The sequence below is a fragment of the Marmota flaviventris genome, chromosome 12 (genome assembly GCF_047511675.1).
Source record: "Marmota flaviventris isolate mMarFla1 chromosome 12, mMarFla1.hap1, whole genome shotgun sequence".
In the NCBI taxonomy this organism is placed as follows: domain Eukaryota; kingdom Metazoa; phylum Chordata; class Mammalia; order Rodentia; family Sciuridae; genus Marmota; species Marmota flaviventris.
This window is the reverse complement of record NC_092509.1, coordinates 49,685,917-49,696,552: the sequence shown is the minus strand read 5'-3', so window position 1 is coordinate 49,696,552 and position 10,636 is coordinate 49,685,917. Positions and strand designations below refer to the sequence as shown.

General features: G+C 43.8%; 1 pseudogene; it reads left to right on the top strand.

Moving 5' to 3' along the window:
• The first annotated feature begins 635 nt into the window (after positions 1-635).
• LOC114087087 (E3 ubiquitin-protein ligase SH3RF1 pseudogene) overlaps positions 636-10,636 on the top strand; it is a 66,079-nt pseudogene continuing 56,078 nt past the window's right edge.

The following is a 10,636-nucleotide window of genomic DNA, read 5'->3' as shown; positions in this document are numbered from 1 at the left end:
GAAGATGTTTGCTACTTCTGCACTGTCAGCTGACCATCTCCACAAGTCACTGTCATTACTGCTCTTGTTTCATATATTATTAAACTCAGAGTAACAAGTGCTGTCATGCCCAGATTGTGTATCCTGACATACTCTGCATTGGAGCTTTGTCTGTAGTTCCTGAGGTTCCCTATGACAGGGACTATTACTACCATCAGAAAAAAAGAAAGCAGAGAAGTTAGGTCACTTTTCCAAAGTCACACAGTCACAAAATATTCAAGCCAGGATTGAAATTTGGACTATTCCATCTCTCACATATTGGTTTCTAACCCATCAAGCATTCTGTTGATTTAAAAAAGAACATTTAAGGCTGGTCAAGTGAGAGGCACTGACACCTGTGTAATGTCTCTGTGCAGAGAGAGGGACAACAGAAAGGAGTCTCCAGGGGTCACCACACCTCCTTCAGAGAAATAGAAAGCAGCAGGCAAGGCTGGGTGGAATCTGCATTGGCCATTGCCACCACTGGGGGACCAAGAACAAGAAGGAGGAGCCAAGGTGTAAGAGCAAAGTATGACATGGAAGTTACATGAATAATTTAAAGAGCTGCACACAATTATGAACATTTCTGAAGCCTTTTCTCAGTGAAGTACATCAAGATGAATGAACCTGCCTTCTTGGATCTTTTGGAATGTCCTGTGTGTCTAGAATGCCTGGGTTCTTCTGCAAAAGTCTTGCCTTGCCAGCACAGGATTTGCAAAGGATGATTTCTGGGATCATAGGTTCCCTCAGTTGTTCGTACTGGAGGGCTCTTGTTGGCTCCTGTGATGAACATCCAGATAACATCCTGCTGGTCAGGCTTCTGGATGGCAAACCTAGCTGGTGGGGGCATTGAGACCAACTGCACAAATGCATTAAGACCAACTGCACAAATGCATTAAGGGTTCAGGGCAGTACTATGGCTAATTGTAGTGCAAAAGATCTAGAGAGCTCCCAGTGTCGATGGCAGCCTCCAGTGCAAGCCTGGAGGCCCAAGTGAGGGGTATACCTGTTACCATGTCCTCAAGCATTACATTACTATGAAGGAAAGAACCCTGGAGACTTTAAATTCAGCAAATGTGACATCATCATTTGTTGACAACATGTTGATAAAAACTGGCTCCACAGGGTAAGTCAATGGGATCCATGGCTTTTTCCCAACCAACTTAGTGCAAATTATTAAACCATTGCCTCAGCCCCCACCTCAGTGCAAAGCACTTTATGACTTTGAAGTGAAAGACAAAAAAGCAGCAGGTAATGACTGCCTTCCATCTGTTAAGGATGATGTTCTGACTGTGATCCAGAGAGTGGATGTAAGCTGTGCTGAAGGAATGCTGGAAGACAAAATAGGAATATTTCTGATTTCCTACATTGAGTTTAACTTGACTGCTAAGCAGCTGACAGAATGGGATAAGCCTCCCATGCCAGTAGTTGATGCTGAAGAATGTACCTCAGCAGCAGCCCAGAGCAGCTCTGCTCCAAAGCACTCCAACACCAATAACAACACCAAAAAGCATCACTCCTTCACTTCCTTCATCATGGCAAACAAGTCCTCTCATGCATCCAAGAACTGTCAATCCATGGAGATCAGCCCTCCTGTCCTCATCAGCTCCAGCAACCTTCAGCTGCCATAAGGATCAGAGAACTGTCTGTGCTTTCCTTCAGTGCCCTTTCTCAGATTCATGTGAGTACTGCCATGTTCATTTTGACCCCACACCCAAGCAGCCCAGTGACAACTGGCCCCTCGTTCACTTTCTTGTTGGATGTCCCCTCTCCAGGTGCCCATGGAACCATGAATCCTCCCTTTCCAGCACCCGCTCTCCTGGCTGCCACTGTCCTCACCTCCATCCTGCCAGGTGCTATGCTGCTTCTGCTGGAATGGGACCCAGTCTCATGGCAGAATCCACTGCTCACAGGTGAGAAGATTGAATATTATGAAGATGTTAATTCTCCCCTAATTTATCTATAGATTTGATGCCATCTCATTACAAATTCTAGCAGTCAATTTTGTGGAAATGTGTATATTAATTCCGAATGCATATATTAATTAACATATATTAATTCCCAAATTTAAGCAGGTATACATCATCTCAGAACCTGGGATCATAGTATGGTAAAAATAATTAGAAAGTGATGAATTTTGAGTATTAATTATTCCTGATTTTATACGATCTACTTAATTTTTAATAATGGTTGGGTTTAACAATGATTGGCAAAATTTATAAAAACTAATCTCATAAATAAATAAATTTGGGCTGACTTTAGCAAACCAATGATACCAGGTATCTGGAGAAGTTTAGGTATCTATGATTTTCTTACCAGCCATTCTTAAGTACTGGAAGAATATTAGCCTAATTAAGAGAAAGAAAGGGAAAATAAAATGAAAGAAACTTCAGCCCCTGCCCCAGAATATATAATTTGATTTTCAAGAGTAAGCAGGTTTTTTAAGTTATAAATAGATCAATTTTTTTTCTACTACACGGCTGGCTTTCTTTACAGATTATAGGTAAAGTCTATGGATTTTGATTTGGATAAAACTTCATATAATGTTCTGCAAGCCATTTAAGAAAAAGAGGATCATGAAGTGTTTGTGGTTCCTTTAAAACAATATACATTTTGCCCAAAGACTACTCCTCTGGCCCCAAATTGAAAGTCGACCACTGAAGTTGAAAATTGCAGACAAATTTGATTTATAACTAAGGTAATCTCAAAAGTCTAGAAATTTGTTTACCCATTACATCATAACAAGTCCAGAACCCTTTTATCTATCAGATAAATATTGGTTGATGAATGAAAACTAACAAGCCATTAGTCTTCAGGAGCACCCTAGAAATGAGACTATGCTGCATTCTTGTAGGAGGTTACCTTCCACCTATTATTCTCTAATTTAAAGATGACACTAGCAAAAATTCCTTAAATTTTAATTGATGGAAAGCAGCCTGTGTCTTGTGCATTGTGTAGGTGGCAGTTTCTGAGGTTTCAGATTATATATATGGAAAGAAAAGCCCCCCTGGCTAACACAGGAGCTGAAACAAAGGGCAGTAAGAGCTATTTTGTTTCATGAATATTTTTGGACATGGAATATAAAGAAGAATGATGATTTGACTGAAGACGAATTTAGAAGGAGTTGTATATAAATAAGAAAAAGTCTAATGAAAAATGATGAAGATCTCACTGCTCTGAACCATTGGAGAAATGAATCCTATTTTAAACTAAAGATAATACTGTAAACAGGCCAGATTTTATGTTAATATGAATCTATAATTTTCTTCTTCCATGCACTTGAGTTCAACATATTTATGGAACACATCTGCTGTGTTGTGTAACCTTCTGCCTGAGTCCTGATTCCTCAAGTTTCCAGATCTGACATACCTATAACATCTTGAGTTGTTGAGGTCAACCTGAGGATCCTAAGTCCATGAAAATAAAACTCTTGTTCACATTCTGCAATTAAAAATAAGTTAAAAGGAAGGGATTCATAACATAGGGTAACTACTTTTTGAAAAGTCAAGAGACTCTGCTATGTTATTTCAGTTTTAAACCATCAACTTTATATGTTTAGGGCTTTAAATTATGGAACAATCAGGCAATCTTTATATTTAACATTAAATACCTGAATATTATAAATCACCTTAGATGAACATTTATGGGGGATTTTCAGTGAAACTTCTGAACAAATTGTCATTTTATTGTACAGCAATGAATTGTAAAAAAATAATATGCTAAATAATCCTAGAGTATAATTTAGGGAAACAAAAACAACTGGCTTCGAACTTCTGCCTCAGTCTCCATGTGACAGGACACCAGCCTCAACCACACTATTCTGAACATACAAGATTCCTGTCATCTTTGTATTCATTCCAGAATCAACAGCAAGTCTTGTGGAGAGAGCTCTTCCTAAACGTCCTGCCTTTCTTTAAACTCCTAGGGTTCCTTTACTGTCCTCCTGTTCATATGGCTGTTTTACTGACAGACTGAGCCCCAGCATACCAGCTAGAGGTTTTTAACACCTCCCAGGTGCCCCCACATTGATATCTCTGGCCTGAAACTCTCCTGAACTCTGACTCATCACTCAACTGCCCAGATAAATCAAAATGCAACCTGTCCAAGTGAAAATCTTCATGCCTTCACTGTAGCCTTAATGCTGGTTGCCTCCACACCAAAGGGTGAATCCTGAAACCAAAAGTATCAGGAAGGGCCTCTTGGAGGGATTAGGTCATGTGGATATGTCTTTATGAGTGAAATTAGTATCCTTATCAAAGAGGCCCAGGAGCTCATTCACCTGCAGGGATGCATGCAGAAGGCCTCTCCATGAGCCAGAAAGCGCAAGACATGGAAACTGCTGGCACCTTGATCTGAGACTGTCCAGCCTACAGAATGGTGAGAAATGACTTTATGTCTGTCATGTATAAGCTACTTGGTCTATGGTATTTGGTACAAGCAGCCTGCACAGATGGAGACAACCTCCCTCTAAACCTGCTGCTCCTGGAGCAAGATCATGGTTTCAGTTCTCAGGACCTAACCTGGGAGTCACCTTTGTCACCTTTCAGCAGTACATCTGGACAATTGACCCCATCTCTGGAATATACCATGCCTGCCCCAAGCTTTCCTCCACTGTCCCCACTGGATCTCAGCTCCATCTCTCCCAGCCTCTTACCTCTTGCTCTTCAGGCCTATAACAACTCCTGGCCTCTTCTATTCAAGAGCGCACTCTGAATGATATCCCCCAGCATGGAGCAGGCCCTATGAGTCCTCTGCTCCAAGCCCTCTGTTGATTATTCATCTTATTCTCAGTGACAGGAAGGGAAGAGAGCAAGACCAAGAAGTAGATCTGGCTCCAATGCCAAATTTATCCCTGATTTTAGAAAAATGGATAACTCTGTGACTCACTTCCCCCATATCTATTCCTGCTTTAAAGTCACAAGATGTGGATATTTTAAAAGATAGAGGGGTTAGTAGACCAGGGGTCCTCCCAGGCCTCCTCCCCACCATTAAACTCTGACTCACCATGAGGCCTGTGCTCCTGATTGACAGTACTAGCCCTGCACCCCACACCTCCATGTCCTCCTCCTGCTGCTTACAGAAGCTCTATCCCTCCTACAGGCCACTCTGCTGATGCACAGGATCTTAGAGAGTGCGGTGACCACTACATTTGTAACATTGAAAAAATGCAAAGAAAAAAAAAAAGAAAAGGCACAGAAGAAGAGAAAGAGAAAATCTCCTGTGAGGAGTGGGCGGTGGCTGTATAGTTACAAGGGATGTGGTTTATTTTCCTGGCAGGCTTGGAAGTGCAGTAACACAGCCAGGCCCTGAACTCACTAACTCCTAACAGCAATATCTGAAAATGTGGAGAACAATTAGTCTCTGTTTACCAAGGATCCATGATCACTTTCTGGATTCCTCTCCTGTGACATAATCCACACCCTGGGGCCAGGGTACTGCCTGCTTCCTCACAGGCTGTAGCCTCTGTCCCAAGATGCAGATCTTGACATTCACTGTCAACATACTTCCTGGAAGATTCTAACAAAGTTTGTTTTTTTTTTTTACCCACCCCCAGTACAGCTGTTGAGGATTGTTTTAATATATGAACAAATAAAAGGTTAACAGATCTGTTTGTTTACTTTCACATTTCCTTTTCATTATATTTAATAATTCTGTTCAGGATAATGTAAATTGTTCTAAAAATTGTTTTCTTAGTACCTGTTGAAATGTTACATATTTTTTTTTAGCATCATTGTCAGAATTCCTATTTTCATCCCAGTGCCGGTGAAGACAAAGATGAAACCAAACTACAACTTCTTCGAGAGTTATCACAACAAACTGTATAAACTGATACATCAATGATTTATAACTCAACAAGTAATGCTCAATCAATGAGTCGATTTATTTTGGGAGAATATGGACATATTTATAGATTCCTCTGCTTTGAACTGCTTACAGAACTTGCCTGGACTATGTATCACTTGTATGCTTTGTGATCTACCTGTTGATGCAGCGAATTATGGTAGTGCTAGCGTATCTTTGCTGATGTGTCACCAGTGATGCAATTTTTCCTAGGAGCCATCAATTGACTTGGTGTCATGGCATTTCTGTATCCTCCTCCCTTCTACTAGTGATGGTCTAATTTTGGGGGCCAACAGAAGTGAGGCAAAGAACCTCATCCCCCCACTGGTACATAGGCCTATCCACAAGTATGGCTATATGCTGGACCTGTAGTCAGTGACGGGTATGATCCAATTGCAGTGGTATCAACCTAAGACAGGAGGCTGACGCCTAGAAGTCAGTTTTCCGATGACGGGTAAGAACCATATGTTGAATTGGACAAACCTAACAGGCACAGTCCCTAGCCAGATTGCTTGTTACTTAAACAGAAGGTGGGAGATGCTAAGAGCCAAGTATATGATGCATGGCATTTTTGGTTGAAAGGTGATGCCAGCTAGCCATTGAGATGATATGATTATGTTAAGATTTGCATTCATATGGATATTGGACTCCTGCTGTTCACCTCAGCCTGCTACGGGACTCCTGGAGAGTTCTCATTGGTTGGGGAAGTACAGTAGGAGGGAGTTGCGGGGGAGGAACTCTCTGGCGGTTCCGGGAGGAGGCCACGTGTGTGGATCGGAAATCTTTCCGGGCGCGTACCGGACATTGGCAGCAGTTTCAAAAAATAAAGTTTGTTCCTGCTTGAGTGGCTCGTGATTTTGTGCCCAGCCAGACTGCGGCAAGTGCTCACTGTCCACTGTGACTGAGAGTCCTGGACACAGAGGGCTCATGCATTCAGTGCACTGTGACTGAGAATCCTGAGCACTGGACCAGGTACACACAGCCCACTATGACTAGGAATCCTGTACATACAAAGCTGGGTGCACAGTGTCCACTGTGACTGAGTCCTGGACACAGGAACAGGTGCATGGTGTCCACTGTGACCAAGTCCTGAACACAGAATCAAGAGGACATTGTCCACTCTCATGGAATCCTGGACCCAGTCCTAAGTGGAGATCATCCACTCTGGCTTATAGTCCAGGACACAGGCCTGGGTCCAGTGAGGTTTCTGGACCCACAGGCCTGAAGTGATCACTGTTTGATGTAAGTTGGTCCATGCTCACAGCAGCACTGCCCTCCAATTCAGTGGGATGAGGACACCTTCCTGAAGATAAACAGAGTGGAGGGGTGCCTCAGAGACCTCTGGAAGCAGCATCCTGGGCAGTGACTATTGTCCTCCCACCATCCTCCTGGCCTGTTATCTTTCTGAACCTGAATTTCAAACCTCAGGCCATTACTTACCTGTGCCTGCAGTGGCCATGCTGTGGCCAGCCTCAGGATTCAGCAGTGGTTCTGTGGGGCCCCAGCCTGGAGAGCACAAGTATCCTGGAGAAGCCAGTGGAAGGATACACCCTCTGCAAGGACAGGCAATGCCTGCTTTCTGCAGGTACAATGTGCACCTCCTTTGCTGCAGCTGTCAGCTGATAGATGTCTGGGTAGCTTCAGTTAACCAGAGTGAGTTAAGACAGGCAAAGAAGGAGGGCTGGAGGACAAGCTCTCATTTTTCTCTTGATTCCACAAAAGTTTGTAGGAAGGCACTTTGGTAGAAAAATTGGAGACAAGCCATTTTCCTTAGAGGTTTTGAGGTTTGCAACACAATTCACATCCCTGAGTACAGCATGTGGAGTTTGTTAAATGTAATAGGAGAGATCAAATAGGACACAGATAGGAGCAACAGCAGGTTGATAATGGACAAGGTGGACCCACACAGGGTCTCCTAAGCATCTCAGCTTTGCTAACCTCTAGAGCTTCCCTTCTGGAGTTCCTTAAGACCCATAATGACTAGGGCTCTAGCTGTCACTTGTGTGCTCCCCACCTGTACCAGGAAGTACAGAGAGCAGTAGGCATCCATGGCATCCCTTCTGTCTTCTCCCTAGAAATCCTACAACCCTTTACTCAAAGTTGAGTTGTATGACCACACCAGAACCATGATCTTAGATGGGAGTGTGGCTACTCCCAGCACATTGCTGATCTCTTATGGAAAAGCAGGAGGGAATGAGCCTTGAGTTGATAAGTTGCTATCCCAACTACCAACCCAGAGGACTAAGACCATCTATTGATGAACTCCTGGTTCACAGGTCAGTCCCTCCTGCTCAGGAAATCATGCTCTCCTACCTTAGGTATCCACATTCCTGTCCAACTTGCTTGCAAAGCAGTGGCCACAAAAGTACTGTGAACCATTGGTTTTTGACTTGTTATTTAAAAATTTATCTCAGCTATGTTATGGTTTAGATATGAGGTGTCCCCCAAAAGCTTTTGTGTGAAGCAATGCTATAAGTTTCATAGGTGAATAATTAGATTATGAGTTTTTACCTAATTAATGAACTAATCCACTGATGGATTTACTGGGTGATAACTGTAGGAAGGCTGGAGGAGGTAGGTCACTGGATATTTGTTTTGGGGGTTTATATTTTGTTCTTGGTGAACAGAACCCTCTCTGCTTCCTGTTGCCATTTCCTGAGATGCTTTCTTCCACTGTGCCTTTCCACCATGATATTCCACCTCACCTCAGGCTCAGAGCTATGGAGCGTGCTAACCATGGACTAAACCTCTGAAACCAAAATAAATGTTTCTTCCTTTAATTGTTGTTGTTAGATCTTTTGGTCACAGTAAGAAAAAAAAACTGACTGAAACAGGTATTAGTAGAGATACTCATGTGGGTGAAGGATTCTCAGCCAGCCAGTCCCATCCCCAGGTCATCCAGTTCCTGTCCTGATCCATGATGGAAGCCCTTTCTTACTTGGAAGCTCACCACTGAGTCCCCAGCCAGCCCCAGCTCCATGTGCAACCCAACTACCTAGGATTCAGTCCCCATTTTCTATGGGTCCAGGTCATCAGATGGGGTATCAGAGGGAAGATGTTTCCAGTATCTGAGAGTATTTTCAATCACCATGGAATTCCCAGGGTGAAACTTTGATGGCCTAGGCACACTTGGAAATGAAGCTGAATCTTGTGAATAGGGAGACTTCCCCAGCTGATTCTTGGGTGGCTGATCCCAACACCTAGAAACAGCAGGTCCCAAGGAAAGAGGGTCCTGGGAGGTCAGGCCTGAGGCTGTCCCATAGATAATCTGGGTATGCTCATAGGCAGGTTTCCACCCCTGTACCCGAATTTTCCAAATGCAAAATGTCTCAGGGATGGACAAGAAGGCAGGAACTGGAGGAAAAGAAAGAGCCATGGAAAGATACCCTAAGCAGAGACTTAGGAGAGATAGCTTGAGGGAGTCCCCAAGGATTGAGTCACTGGTGTTGATGTTCAGGGAACTCAATGTAACCCATCTGGAGCCAGGGGATAAGAGACGGGATGTTCAGGGCTGGCGGGGGGGGGGGGGGGAGAGCACCCTTGCTCCTCCTGCTTCTGTTTTCTCCTGGTGCCAAGCTTCAACCAGAAGAAAACCCAGGTCTCAACATAGGCTGCATTGTATCTTTTATAGAAGAAGGTCATGGGGAGGAGCTGATCCTCCATCAGGGCTCAGCATGAAGGATCACAGATCAGCAGAGGCCCACCATGCTTAAGTCCCTGCCAGACACAGGACTATGAGATATAGAAGGCACCAGGGCTCCAGGACATTTGCCTGACAGCCATCAGTGTTTTGTAGCTTGTGATGTGGGATTCAATCCCTCTTATCCACTGAGAGAGAGGGAGAGGGAGAGGGACAGGGACAGGGAGCAGGGAGAGGGACATGGACAGGGAGAGGGAGGGAGGGAAACCAGGTGAACACTGAGTTGGCAAAGGCATGACAACAATGTAGTAAGTAAGTGACATTTTTGAATACTTGAACAAAAGCATAGACTTACCAAAATAGTCTTTACATTATCTGAGGAAAGTACTAAGAGTCAACCCTGAAGAAGTAAGCAGCTTGGCCTTTTAATGCAATAGAACACAAATGAAGAAAATCAAAGGTTGATGAAGAATCTGGGTAACTTAGGTTTTAGAATTTAAAGAATTAAATGTAAAGGAAATACCTAAAAAGCCAATTACATGGACAAGTCATTAAAAGACATGGAGAATCCTTAACAACTTCTAGAATAGGTCAAAGTCTCAGGAACACAGTTGAGTTGAGGCTGGCTGAGCGTCCTTGGGAAGGACAGTTTTGTCAAGAGAGAAGGTGGTGAAGGGCTACACAGTAACCTGTAAGAGATTATTGTCAAGGGTTACACAGGGGGCTGAGAAAGGAGGTGGTAGAGGGATACACAGGAGATGAGAGCAGTTGGTGAAGGAAAACACAGGAGTTGAGAGGTGTTGGTGGAGGGCTACAGAGGATGGGATGAAAAAGAGATGGTGGAGTGCTACAAAGAAGCCATGAGAGGAGATGGTCAAGGGCTACACATGAGCCCTTGAGAGGAAGTGACAAGAGAGTACACAGGAGGTGGTGGAGGGCTAAGTGGGGAGATTAGAGGAGAAGGTGGAGGGACACACAGAAAGCTTAGAGGAGGTGGTGGAGGGTTACACAGGTAGAGATGAAAGGTGCTGGTGGGGTTTTACACAGGAGAGATAAGAGGAGAAGGTTGAGAGCTACACAGGATCAGTAAGAGGACAGTGGAAGGCACAACAGAAGCCATATGGGATGTGATACAGG